We start from the raw sequence: 15212 nt of genomic DNA on the forward strand, positions 1-15212 counted from the left end.
TCACACATGTAATATTGTACTGAGTGTTTTTTTCAGAGTGCTTACCTCAGCCTGTTTACTAGGAATTAGTCTGGCATATGAGTTGGAGACAGAAATGGCAAACCACTCCAGTATCTTTGCCAAGAAAACCACAAATGGGGTCATGAAGAGTCAACACGATTGAAATGATTTAACATTATACAAGAATAGCCTGGCAAAAGGACACTTGAGATTTTCTCATAGTAACTGAAAAAGATATGAGGAGACAAGAATCCCGGTTTTTAAAGTTTAGATTATGTGTACTCGGAAGGAAAGGACACAGTTATATAATAATGACATGTGTTGATAAATATTTTAATTTGTATAATATATTTTTAATATGCTGTCCTTTTATGGAGAATTCAAAGCACTTTCAAATATCTATTGTTTTAAAATTGCTCATGACAACACTTTAGGTAGAGATGAGTTATTACTTAATGGAATAGGAAACTTAGTTACTGAGTGGTCTGACTAATGTCACTAAAGAGTGTGATGTGGTAACCAAAAAATTCAATTTAATTTTAGGTTATATGGAGTGGCCTAGTTTTCAGAATGGAAGAAGAAATAATTTCACAGTATATTGCCTTGATTAGATCACCTGAAGTATTGTGTACTTTCTGGATGTTACATTTTAGGGAAGTCCATTGGTAAGGTGGAAACAATAGAGGAATTTTTAAGCATCAGTTTAAGAAGCCAGCTATGATTAGCCTGAAGGAGACAGCATACTGCAGATGAAATAGTTATCTTTTCTATTTGAAAGGCTGTCATGTGGAAGGAAGAGAACATGAGTTTTGTTTAGCCTTTAGAGAGTAGATTAGGAGCAATGGATGGAATTTATGAAAAGTTAAATTTAGACAAGATAAAGAAAACTTAACAATAACCTATATGTAAAATGAACTACTTGAGAAGGTAGTAGGCTCCTCTCTAGCAGTTTTCAGACAACGTCTAAAAGGCCACTTGGTAAGGATTTTATAGAGGCTTTTTTTTTGTTTTTCATTTTTTGGTTTGGACAAAATGGCCCCTGATCTCTTCCACTTCAGTTCCAATTCAAACCTAAGATTCTGTAATAATGCAGGCAAAAATCACTATTAAAATCTGAATATAGTTTTTTAACAGACTAGTGCTCTTTCCCAGGTGGTATTGCTAGCAGGTAATATGTTATAAATAATTAAGATTTTGTCTTTATGATAGAATTTGGTCTAGGAATGTGGGGTATCATGAACCTGTCAAATCTTTGGATTTCCACTTCTTCCACCATCTTTCCCTTCTCTACCACAATCTCTTTTTTACCAGTTACCTAGAATACAATATTCAAGAATCCAATCCAACCCATACCTGACCCTTGTAAAAATAAAAAAAATGAAATGGCAAGCTACATAAATATAGATAGAACAACTGTTCAATATAGGTTCAAAACTGTAATATACCAGGCATGAAAGTATGGTTGATATATTAAATTCTTGATCAGATCAGTTAATGATCAATGTATAGACAGTTCTAAAGGAGAATTCTAAGGAGAAGGAGAATTCCTGAGCCTAAGCCACAAAAGCTTAGCCCTCACCTTGTCAAACCTCATTGCTCTGAAAAACGCATGTCAGGTGAATCCCCACATCCTCTGATCTTGTCATTGTCTATTCAACCAATGTCAAGACCTATGTGCTATGTTACGTATTCATTGATCACTTCTCAATCCACAATAAATGCTGGGGTTGAGGGGCGCTATTCTTCCTCTTGATTCCTGCAACCTTGGAGTTCTCCCTTCTATCTCTCTTTATCTTTCCTAGCGCCACTCTTGGCCATGTGTTTTCTATCTCGGAATTCGTACTTCCACGTGTTCTCTTGTTTCTCATATTTTCCTTTAATTTCCAAAGGAAAATATTATCAGGGCCAGCACTGCTCCTCATATCAATTAAATTGTCTGTGTGTTTTGATTTATCACCCATTTTTCTCAGACTCCTTTCTCCTTCTCAAGTTACAACCCACTAAGGAAAAACTTTATGTAGCAACCACTGGTCGGACTGCAATAAAAACTGTTCGTATGCTTTTGATAGATATAATCAAAAGTATCCTCTGATGAAGTGAAGCTCAAATGTGAACTTCCCTTCAGGGTCAGGCGCAAGGATGCTAAAGAGACTTTTATTATAAAAATAAAAATTTATTGAAATATATAAGGATAAAGAATGATTTCTAATTCTAAGGGATTCTAAATCCACTCAAATAAACTCCCTGGTTCTGCAAGGATCGGCTTCTCCTGTGATTCATAGGCTACACTAATCCTCCCTGATCTGACTAACCCAAATTTATGCTATTTAAATAAAAGTACCATTATTATCCTTATAATTCTTAACTTCACCTTCAAATTATAAAATAGCAACGGCTAGCTGGTTGAGTCTCAACAAGAATCAAGTTAGGACTCTTGAGTCTCCAAACCAAAGACCAGGTTTTTCTTTGGTCTTCTCAGAGTTTAAATCAATCTTTAAAAAACCCGCAATAGATAGTCAATAGTGTTTTCCAAGTTAGAAAAGGAAAACACTGAGCTCCTTCAGATCTTTCCCTCAGACAGAGGCAAAGATGTTACCTCCTCCAGCCCTGAGAGAGTTTCTGAGAGTGTGTCTCTGCCAACTGCCAGAGTCCAAATCCCAACTGCCAGAGTAATTGACACAGAAAAATGATTATACCTGTCAGCAATTGAAATTAACACGCTCTCTCAGCTCTGCTTCAAACTCCAGTTCTTTTCTCAAGTCAGCCTCTTCACTTCTTATCCCTAAATTAATAAAGCAATACTTATTTTCTAATATCATCCTTATACCCTCTACAAAACAGTGAATGGAACCTATTACTTTTTGAAGTAATCCATTTCACTTTAGATAGCTCTATTTACATGGAAGCTTTTTCTTATATTAAACCTATATTTGACTGATTTCCACCCATTACCCTGAGTTTTGAAACCAAAAAACCCCAAGTGATCCATTTTCTAAATGATAGTCCTTCAAATACTTGAATTCCTGTCTTTTCCCCAGGCTAAACATTCCCAGTACCTTCAAGAAATCTATATGACATGGTTTCTAATTATTTCATAATATTTATTGTCCACTTCTGTTTTTTTATTTTTTTATTTTTATTTATTTATTTTTTGAAAATTTATTTAATTAGTCAATTTAGAACACTCTTCCTTGGTTGCAAGAATCATAATCTTTCTTTCCCCTCCCACCACCACTATCCATAGTTGATGCTTAATTCCACTGGGTATCACATGTGTCCTTGATCCGAACTCATTTCCATGTTGTTGATGTTTGCACTAGGATGATCATTTAGTCTACATCCCCAATCATATCCCCATCGACCCATGTGATCAAGCAGTTTTTTTTCTTCTGTGTTTCTACTCCAGTTTTTCCTCTGAATGAATTTCCTCTTTCTCATAAATCCCAAGTTGTTCTGGATCACTGCATTGCCACTAATGAAGAAGTCCATTACATTTGATTGTAACACAATGTATCAGTCTCTGTGTATAATGTTCTCCTGGTTCTGCTCCTCTCACTCTGCTTCAATTCCTGGAGGTTTTTCCAGTTCACATGGAATTCCTCCAGTTCATTCTTCCTTTGAGCAAAATAGTATTCCATCACCAACATATACCACAATTTGTTCAATCGAAGGGCATTCCCTCATTTTCCAATTTTTTGCCACCACAAAGAGTGCAGCTATGAATAGTCTTGTATAAGTCTTTTTCCTTATTATCTCTTTGGGGTACAAACCCAACAGTGCTATGGCTGGATCAAAGGGCAGACAGTCTTTTATCGCCCTTTGAGCATAGTTCCAAATTGCCCTCTAGAATGATTGGATCAGTTCACAGCTCCACCAGCAATGCATTACTGTCCCAACTTTGCCACATCCCCTCCAACACTCATTACTTTCCATAGCTGTCATGTTAGCCAATATGCTAGGTGTGAGGTGGTACCTCAGAGTTGTTTTGATTTGCATCTCGAATTATAAGAGATTTAGAACACTTTATCTGAAAATTGTCTATTCATGTCCCTTGCCCATTTATCAATTGGGGAGTGGCTTGATTTTTTTGTACAATTGATTTAGCTCCTTATAAATTTGAGGAATTAGGGCTTTGTCAAAGGTTTTTGTTATGAATATTTTTTCCCAATTTTTTGTTTCCCTTCTAATTTTGGTGGCATTGGTTTTGTTTGTACAAAAACATTTTAATTTAATGTAATCAAAATTATTGATTTTACATCTTGTGATTTTTTTTCTAGCTCTTGCTTGGTTTTAAAGTCTTTCCTTTCCCAAAGATCTGACAAGTATACTATTTTGTGTTCAGCTAATTTGCTTATAGTTTCCTTCTTTATATTCAAATCATTCACCCATTTTGAGTTTATCTTGGTGTAGGGTGTGAGATGTTGATCCAAACCTAATCTCTCCCATACTGTCTTCCAATTTTCCCAGCAGTTTTTATCAAATAGTGGATTTTGGTCCCAAAATCTGGGATCTTTTGGCTTGTCATAGACTGTCTTGCTAAGGTCACTTACCCCAAGTCTCTTCCACTGATCCTTCTTTCTGTCTCTTAGCCAGTACCTAATTAATTTCCTTTTTTTTTTAAAACATTATTTTATTTGGTCATTTCCAAACATTATTCATTGCCTTTTCTTCTCCCCCTCCCCCCCCCCCCCCCCGCTCCACCTCTCCCATAGCCGACACGTGATTCCACTGGGTATTACATGTGTCCTTGATTCAAATTCATTTCCATGTTATTGGTATTTGCATTAGAGTGTTTATTTAGAGTCTCTCCTCAGTCATATACCCTCAACCCCTGTAGTCAAGCAGTTGCTTTTCATCGATGTTTTTACTCCCACAGTTTATCCTCTGCTTGTGGATAGTGATTTTTAGATCCCTGCAGATTGTTCAGAGACATTGCATTGACACTAATGGAGAAATCCATTACATTCGATTGTACCACAGTCTATCAGTCTTTGTGTACAATGTTCTCCTGGTTCTGCTCCTCTCACTCTGCATCACTTCCTGGAGGTCGTTCCAGTCTCCATGAAATTCCTCCACTTTATTATTCCTTTTAGCACAATAGTATTCCATCACCAACATATACCACAATTTGTTCAGCCATTCCCCAATTGAAGGGCATCCCCTCATTTTCCAATTTTTGGCCACCACAAAGAGTGCAGCTATGAATATTCTTGTACAAGTCTTTTTCCTTATTATCTCTTTGGGGTACAAACCCAGCAGTGCTATGGCTGGATCAAAGGGCAGACAGCCTTTTATTGCCCTTTGGGCATAGTTCCAAATTGCCCTCCAGAATGGTTGGATCAATTCACAACTCCATCAGCAATGTATTAATGTCCCAACTTTGCCACATCCCCTCCAGCATTCATTACTTTCCATAGCTGTCATGTTAGCCAATCTGCTAGGTGTGAGAATGTAAAAAATAGACTCGAATACAGGACTACAATCCCCACAAGCCTTTGCTCCACTTCCCCAAAATGCTTTGTAATCTCACGGGAATTCTGAGGTGGGCCAAGATCGAGGAAGGATTTAAGCTGGTGGCAAAGGTTTTTGGGGCTCTTTTTGGACTTCCGTTTTGGAGCAGAGGCGTCTCTTCCATGATGTGAGGTTATTTTGTCTAGGCCTCTAGCCTAGGCACATGTTCCTTATCCTGTGTTTTCTTTAATCCTTAATCCTTAATAAACCTCTAAAAATATAATACTCCTTGCAGAGAGAAACTAATTTCTACCTGCCTCAGTCTCCCCTAAATTATAATCTTTACAGTTTTTGGTGACCACTAGATTGGATGAGAACTTCTCAAATTTTTTAGCCTAGATAATGATTTTTTTAAAGCCACGTTTCTCCAAGATGCTCTTTAGAAAACCATCTTGATCAGCTCCTGCCTGTGGCCCTCTCCAGCTCCTGCTTCTGCTCCTGGCCTCTCACCTGGTGCCCGAGCTTCTGGCCCTGCTTGTCTGCGTTCGGGCTCCCGGCCCTACCCACCCCGGCGGTCTGTCTCTCGCCCATCTGGCCTCTGACCCAGACGGCTCATCACTCCAGTCCCAGACTCAGGAGCATGACCCCAGCCGGCTCATCACCCAGATCCTTGGAGCAGATCGCTCAGGACTCATTGTGAGCAGCTGGTAACTGTATTGGCCACATGGGCTGAGGGGAGAGACGAGAGGGAAAGGAGAACAGGGTAATTTTCCCTTAGGCTAAGCCTCCGAGTGGACAGGGGTATTGACCACAGGAGGTATCAGAGCAGGGGAGAGAGAAAAAGGGAGAGAGAGAAGAAACAGCTTTTTCAAGCAGGAACCTTAATAGCAATGGGCTGTTTAAAAGGATACCTTTTGACTCTTCTGGTAATAGCATTGACTTCACCTGCCGGTCAGGGAGAAGATTCAGCCCAAAGATTCAACTTCAACTTTGGGGAGGCAAATGGGTGGCTCAGCAAACTGATAGCCAGGCCAAAAGACATGCGGTCCTGAGTTAAAATCTGGCCTCAGATACTTCCCAGCTGTGGGGCCCTGGATGGGTCCCTTAATCCCCATTGCTTAGCCCTAACTACTCTGCCTGCGGACAATAGACATTTAAATGGATAAGAACCCAAGGAACTTAGACTGGAGGTTCTAAGGCATTTCAGACTCCAATGGTTTATAAAAAAAATCTCTGTATTGCATTTTCCTTATTGTTTTGTTTAAGATATAATTTTGTGATTTTAAGTTCATATATTACTGGATTCAATATTCTCTTACACTAAAGGTTGATTGAATTTATTTTGAATGTACTGAGTTTTGAAATTCTGTTGTTTTTCCCCTATAACTGTGCTGAACAAATATTATTGTAATTAAACCCATATGAAAAAAAATACAGCCTTTCTATTTTGACTTTGTAAATTATCACATAGATGGACGTCAGGACTGGTTATAATTGTATAACAACCTTGGAAAATTTTAATGTGCTAAATACCTCAAATGATTTTAAGGGTTTTTTAAATATGATTTTTGGAATTTTTTTTTAAACAATCTCTTGTTATTTTTGCCTGTCCCTACCACGAGGTAAGGCCCATTCTAGTAGCTGAAATGAAATGCATTTTATAAACCCCAACCTTCCCACATGTGAATGGAAGTTGGGCAGTTAATCTCAGGGCATTTGTACTCCTAAAAAGCCTCCAAAAGGAGCAACCTTTATTTATATTCTTCAGCTCACTACTTTACTTGCACTAGAATGATATATAGATTTCTTGATTATGTTCTAAACCCAAGATAAGTTTTACTTTGTTTTAAAAAATATGTTTAAATACCAAGGTTGAAAGATTTGCTATGATTGTAAAACTTGTGACAAATATCCATCAATTCATAGGTTTAAAATGCCAGTGTGTTTGTTTGCTATTGTAATTAATTGGGGTATTGAGAATTTTGGGGATTTCGATACTGATCACTGTGATATTAAGAGGAAATGGATCTCATTTTTGGTGAGAAAACCTTGCATTTTATATTTTCTTAACTGACACAGAGTGTCAATGATTATAAGCTATATTTTTGAATTTTTAAAGCTCTTTTATTATTATGTTTTTCTTGCATGTGCAATATACTATTTGTTTTTTATTTAATTTTTTCTCTCCTTTTTATATTTCAAGCACATGTCACCAATATTAAGATTTTCTTTAACTTTTTGACTTTTCAGTACTATAAGTTTGAAATACATTTGTCAGAGCATGCCCAACAAGCTTGTGACTATAAAAATGATGCCACTAATTATTTAAATAAATTATGGGACTTTGCTTAATGATTCTGTCTGATTCCAGGACAAGATATACACACAAGAGCCATTGCACAGAGCCAAAGAAAGGCCAATCCAGGATGGATTGATGCACTTCTAGGCCAATACAAAGGTCTTGAACCTAGTGTGAAGACTCAAGGTTACTATGTTTAACATGTGTTAAGACATAGGCTTTCCTTGTGTCCACACTCACTCTGAAGATACTCACAGACGAGTATCCCCGAAACCTTGGCTCCTATAATCTGGTCCCCTTTTCTGCCTCTCATAGTGTGGTACCTTTCTGTAGTCCTGGCTACTGACTGGGTAAATGCATCATTGCTTGGATCATTTTAATTGGGCCCTGATTCAAGGACCTGTTATAGATTTATTTTTCTTTTATTTGGAATTTTTACACATAAGACTTTGATAGTCTATATTTTCATTCAGAAATTTTTTTCTTTTCTTTTTGATTTTTCTGATATCTTTTAATTTCTCTTGCCAATTGATTCATATAACTCATACCTTAGCCATGCATCCTTAAGTGATTCTGTATTTGTCAATCACCCTCTTAACGGGGGAAATGTAAAAAAAAAAATCATTATTTAAATTGCAAAGTTTAAATTCCTTTTGAGAAGAATTTTAGGTAAAGAAGATACTACCTCTCTGAATCCAGAACTGAACTATTGGAGAAGCCACCATGAAGAAGCCTCCAGACCACAAGTGCACAAAAATGAACTTTGGGTGTGGTTAATGAACATTTATCTGTATGTAAACTTTTATGCCAAAGGGGACTTCCCCCAACTGGCTTTCTGTCAATGCGTCCAGTAATTATTGGTTTTGTTCTTTTTTTTTCTTATCCTCAAATTATTGTAATCTTTAAATTGATTATGTTTTTATGATCCTTTGGGGAAGGACTTCTTCCCAGAGGATAAAATGGGGGAATGTAAAAAATAGACTCGGATACAGGACTACAATCCCCACAAGCCTTTGCTCCACCTCCCCAAAATGCTTTGTAATCTCACAGGAATTCTGAGGTGGGCCAAGATCGAGGAAGGATTTAAGCTGGTGGCAAAGGTTTTTGGGGCTCTTTTTGGACTTCCGTTTTGGAGCAGAGGCGTCTCTTCCATGATGTGAGGTTATTTTGTCTAGGCCTCTAGCCTAGGCACATGTTCCTTATCCTGTATTTTATTTAATCCTTAATCCTTAACAAACCTCTAAAAAATATAATATTCCTTGCAGAGAGAAACTAATTTCTACCTGCCTCAGTCTCCCCTAAATTTTAATCTTTACAAGGTGATACCTCAGAGTTGTTTTGATTTGCATCTCTCTGGTTATAAGAGATGTAGAACACTTTTTCATGTGCTTATTAATAGTTTTGATTTCTTTGGCTGAGAACTACCTGTTCATGTCCCTTGCCCATTTATCAATTGGAGAATGGCTTGATTTTTTGTACAATTGATTTAGCTCTTTGTAAATTTGAGTAATTAAACCTTTGTCAGAAGTTTTTATGAAGATTGTTTCCCAACTTGTTGTTTCCCTTCTGATTTTAGTTACATTGGTTTTGTTTATACAAAAACTTTTTAATTTGATGTAGTCAAAATTATTTAATTTACATTTTGTAACTCTTTCTAAGTCTAGCTTGGTTTAAAAATTTTTCCCTTCCCAAAGATCGGATGTGTATACTATTCGGTGTTCACCTAATTTACTTATAGTTTCCTTCTTTATGTTCAAGTCATTCACCCATTCTGAATTTATCTTGGTGTAGGGTGTGAGGTGTTGATCCAAGCCTAATCTCTCCTACACTGTTTCCAATTTTCCCAGCAGTTTTTATCAAATAATTGATTTTTGTCCCAAAAGCTGGGGTCTTTGGGTTTGTCATAAACTGTCATGCTGAGATCATTTACGCCAAGTCTAATCCACTGATCCTCCTTTCTGTCTCTTAGCCAGTACCAAATTGTTTTGATAACCACTGCTTTATAGTATAGTTTGAGATCTGGGACTGCAAGTCCTCCTTCCTTTGCATTTTTTTTTCCATGATTTCCCTGGATATTCTTGATCTTTTGTTCTTCCAAATGAACTTAGTTATGTTTTTTTCTAATTCAGTGAAGAAGTTTTTTGGTAGTTCAATGGGTATGGCACTAAATAAGTAAATTAATTTGGGTAGGATTGTCATTTTTATTATGTTAGCTCATCCCACCCATGAGCAATCAATGTTTTTCCAGTTGTTTAGATCTAGTTTTAACTGTGTGGAAAGTGTTTTGTAGTTGTGTTCATATAGTTCCTGCGTTTGTCTCGGCAGATAGATTCCTAAGTATTTTATATTGTCTAGGGTGATTTTAAATGGAATTTCTCTTTCTAATTCTTGATGCTGAAATGGGTTAGAGATATATAGAAATGCTGATGACTTATGCGGGTTTATTTTGTATCCTGCAACTTTGCTAAAGTTGTTGATTATTTTGACTAGCTTTTTGGTTGATTCTTTAGGATTTCTTAAGTAAACCATCATATCATCCGCAAAGAGTAATAGCTTGGTCTCCTCAGTGCCAATTTTAATATCTTCAATTTCTTTTTCTTCTCTAATTGCTACTGCTAGTGTTTTTAGTACAATGTTAAATAATAGAGGTGATAATGGGCATCCTTGTTTTACTCCTGATCTTATTGGGAAGGCTTCTAGTTTATCCCCATTGCAGATGATGTTTGCTGATGGTTTTAGATATATACTGTTCATTATTTTTTTGGTTGGGGTGTATGGGGTGCTCAGGGAGGGGTAGTATCTCTGGTATGGAGGGCTTGTCATGCCATCCTAGGGCAGCTCTCCAGCCTCTGTCTCTGGGGTAAATGAGAAGCAGTTTGGCAGAAATGAAGTATAGACCAGTATCTTCTACCATTTACCAAGAATGGATACACAAACTAGACGTAAAGGGAGATATACATAAATGAGAAAAACATGATACATATAAACTATCAGATTTATGGCTAGGAGAATGAATAAACAGGAGAGAGAATTTTGTGGAATTTAAAATGGATCATTTTGATTACGTTTAATTAAATGAAGAAGACTTTGAACAAAAAAATCTTCATGTAGCCAAGATTAGAAGGAAAGCAGAGATTTGGGGAAAATTTTTTGTAGACATTTTCCAGTTAAAGGCCTTATCTCTCAAATATATAGACAACTGAGTCAAATTTATAAGAATATGAGTCATTCTTCAATCAATAAATGGTCAAAGGATATGAACCGACAGTTTCTTGGAAGAAGAAACAAAAGCTCTCTATAGTTATAATGAAAAAAGGTTCTAAATCATTATTGATTAAAGAAATGTAAGTTAAAAGAACATTGAGGTATCATCTCACACATATTACATTGGGAAAATGGCAAATGTTGAAGAGGATTTGGAAAAAATGAGACACTGATATACTTAAAAACAACAACAACAACAACAAAAAACCCTTACCTTCTATCATGGAATCAATACTGTGATTGGTTCCAAGAGAGAAGAATGGTAAGGGCTAGGATATGAGGATTAAGTAACTTGTCCAGGGTCACACAAGTAGGAATTATTTGAGGTTAAATTTGAACCTAGGACCTCCCATTTCTAGGCCTGGCTCTTAACCCTCTAACTCACCTAGTTTGTCCCCACTAATACATTATTTTGTAGAGCAATCTGGAATTATGCCCAAAGTGTTATAAAATGGCACACCTTTTTGAGTCAGAAATACCACTACTAGATCTGTTTCCTAAAGTTTTTGGAGGAAAAATGAAATGAACCTAAGTGTTTTTTTTTAAACCCTTACCTTCCATTTTCAGATCAATACTATGTATTGGTTCCCAGAATGGGAAGAGTGGTAAGGGCTAGACAATGGGGGTTAAGTGACTTGCCCAGGATCACATAACTAGGAAGTATCTGAGGTCAGATTTGAACCGAGGACCTACCCATCTCTGGATTGGGCTCTCAATTCAGTGAGCCACTCAGCTGCCCCTGAACCTACATGTTTATATATATATATATATATATATATATAAATATTATAAATATTTATAGCTGCTCTTTTTTGTGGTGGCAAAGAATTATAACTCGAGGAGATGGCTATCACCTGGGGGGAATGGTGAATAAGTTGATTATGATGGAATATTTCAGTTCTATAAGAAATGATGAATAAGTTGATTTAAAAAATGGAAAGACTTGCATGGAATAATGCAGGGTGAAATGAGCAGGACTAGGAGAACATTATATACAATAATAATTATATTATTGTTTGCAGAGTAACTGTGAATGATTGAGCTATTCTGAGTGCCATGAATATTTAAATCAATTACTAAGGACTTATGAAGAAAGATGCTGTCTACCTCCAGAAAAAAGAACCAGCATATGGAAATATTTATTGTATGGTTATATATATATATATATATACACACACACACACATATATAATGTTGATATTCTCTAATACAGGGTTGGGAATGAAGGAAGAAGACAACTTAGATATCAAAATGTGATCCAAAAAATATTTTAAAGAAAGCAAGTCATTTAGTTTAGTTCTACTTTTCCTAAAATATCCTTTTGATTTGTTAACAAATCTTTGTGTAATGAATCAACGAATGGATTAAGAATCTACTATGGAAACAAAAATAACCTCAAAAAAGAGTTCTGAGAAGACACTTCTCCAAATTATTTGTTAGAGGGTTCACAGATGTGAAATATTGAATATTATTTTCAGATATTTGGAATGTATTACTTAGTTTTTCTGATAATTTTTCTCTGCTTTCTCTTTTTTTTCTCTTTAAGAATTCTCCATTGCCTGGGATGGTTCTTTGGGGAAGCAAAGAGGAAGCAATACAGGGGGAAATTTAGGTCATACAAAAATAAGAAATATCAGGAAATATATATATATGTATATATATATATACACATATATAAATATTTGTGTGTGTGTGTGTGTGTGTGTGTGTGTCTGTGTCTGTGTACTCCCAGTATAGCACTATTAATGGTGCTATTGGGTAATACAACAGAAAGAGAAGAATAAATTTGCTTTTGGTAAGTAAATTCTTATTGTACTGTATATGCTCCTTGGACTTCATAAAATCAATTAATATTTTAACAAATTTATTGAAATTCATTTTTCTTAAAATATGCTTTATTAATGTTTTTGTTTTTATACTAGTCATTTCTAGATGTTCTCCCTACTCTCCAAGTGAGCTTTCCTATTTAACAAAGAAAATGAGTAAGCAAAAATAAGGGACAAAGTTGACTATGTATGCCATATTCTAGTTTCTACTAAAAGGAAGCACTTGCTTTCTTGTCTTCTCCAGACCAAAACTAGTCCTTGTATTCAGTCATGGACTTTGTTTTAGTGTTGGTTTTGTTTACGTTATTGTAGTCAAGGTGTATACTGCTCTCTTGGTTCTGTTCACTTAAACTTATTGGTTTAGTTTTTACAGCAGGAAGCAGTTATAAAGCACCTTGATACTTCTAAAGATATATGTATCTTAAGTACAAAAGACTAAGAAAGAGCAAATATGGGGGAGCTAGATGGCATAGGAGATAGAGTTAGGCTTCATGTCAAGAAGACTACTTGTCTCAAGTTCAAATCTGGCCTTAGACTTTTATGACTTGTGTGATGTTGGGCAAGTCATTTAACTGTTGTCCTCAGTTTTATAATCTGTAAAATGAGCTGGAGAAGGAAATGGTAAACCACCCCAGTATCTTTGCCAAGAAAACCCCAAATGGTATCATGGAGAGTAGGATATGATTGATATAATTAGGTAATATTGGAGGGGGTATATTTAATGGATACTAGATAACTAATATATCAGGCAGTTATCTTCTTTTTGCCTACCCTCCTCCCTCTATACCTCCCTTCCTCCCTATTCCAGTCTCCCTTCCTCCCCTTTGCTTCCCTTCAGCTTCCCTTCGTCTTCTTCAGCCTCCTTCTAAGTCACTCCGAGTGAGCTATGATGTTTCAAATGATATAGTCTTTATCTTTTTTTATCTCAAGTAAGGGGTTTATTGGGGAAGACAAGAAAAGGTAGAGAATGGAGGTAAGAGGGTTGGAGGTTTCCCTATTATCTACAGTGAGCCTTAGATTGGAGAATATTGAGAGAAAATGGCAATTCAGTCACTACCATGAAACAGAGCAAGTCAGAGAGAGAGATATGGATTATTGTCCTTCTTCTGCCTTCAAATCGGCCAGGTCACCTTCAACTTGTTTATCCCAAGTCCCAGAGACAAACCCAGCTTCTTCCTTCAAAGTCACCACCATCAGCCAAGAAGCCCAGAAATCAATCAGCAGTTGGCTCTTGCCTTCAACTGTTTCCTGGTAACATTCCAAATGGAATCTTCCTTTGATTGACAGTTAGGCCATCGCTTAGCTATTGCTTCTGTCCTTTTGCATGCCTTATAATTTCTCTCTTCCACACTAAACAACAACAAATATATATAAACAAATATATTATGACTTTTTGTGATGAAAAGCAATCCATGTAGCATGCTCAAAGACCTTCTTGGTTCTAGTTGACCACAGTTAAAGCTTTGGGACCCACTTTGGCTATGTAGTGATTTAGCACTGAAAGGATTTGGCATGATGCAGTTCCCTGGCTCCCACTTCACCCTGCCCAGTGGCAGTGGCAGGGATAGGATGCTGTGTCAGTTAAAAGTAAGAAACAGTCTACAAGTAGTGTGCTCTGTCTCTAGACTCCCTATGATGGGGGTGGGAGGAAGGGGTTGAGTTCTTTGCCTTTAATCTGCTATTTTCACTTGGAGCAACTCAATTAGGTGAACTTGGGTCTGGGCCTGGTTGCCTTTTTCTAAATGAATTTTCTTTCCTGAGTACGTGATCAAATCTTCGTTTTCGTTTTCCAAAATTCTTATCTTCCATCTTAGAGTCAATGCTGTGTGTTGGTTCCAAGGCAGAAGAGCAGTAAGGATTAGGCAACAGGGGTTAAGTGACTTGTGCAGACTCACATACCTAAGAAATGTCTGAGGCCATATTTGAACCCAGGACTTCCCATCTTTAGACCTGTCTTTCAATTCACTGAGCTATCTAGCTGCCCTGATCAAATATTCTTCTTGAGGTAGATATGTCTAGATTGGGAAGTGATCTTGAGGATTCAAGAGGTCTAGAAGTCCATTGACTGAAGCTGAGTAATGGAAAGGAAAGTTTCTTTTCCAGAAGAGACGACCATGGACAAGAAGAGAATATAGTCTAAGACTGGCTAGGAGATACTGAAAATTATTTGAACACTGAACAGTCAAAATATAATATTAAAATGCTTAATCGGCAGTAGTAAAAGCTCCTTTTTGTCCTAATGAGGTTTAGATATGAACCTTTCAGTCAATTATAACAGTAATCAACTCATTGAATCTTGCTTTGTCATTTTATTAATGCATGTTACTTGTCTTTTAAGTTCAGCACTTCTTTTGTGTACAGTAATAATATAA

This window comes from Monodelphis domestica, chromosome 4, assembly GCF_027887165.1.
Source record: "Monodelphis domestica isolate mMonDom1 chromosome 4, mMonDom1.pri, whole genome shotgun sequence".
Lineage (NCBI taxonomy): Eukaryota > Metazoa > Chordata > Mammalia > Didelphimorphia > Didelphidae > Monodelphis > Monodelphis domestica.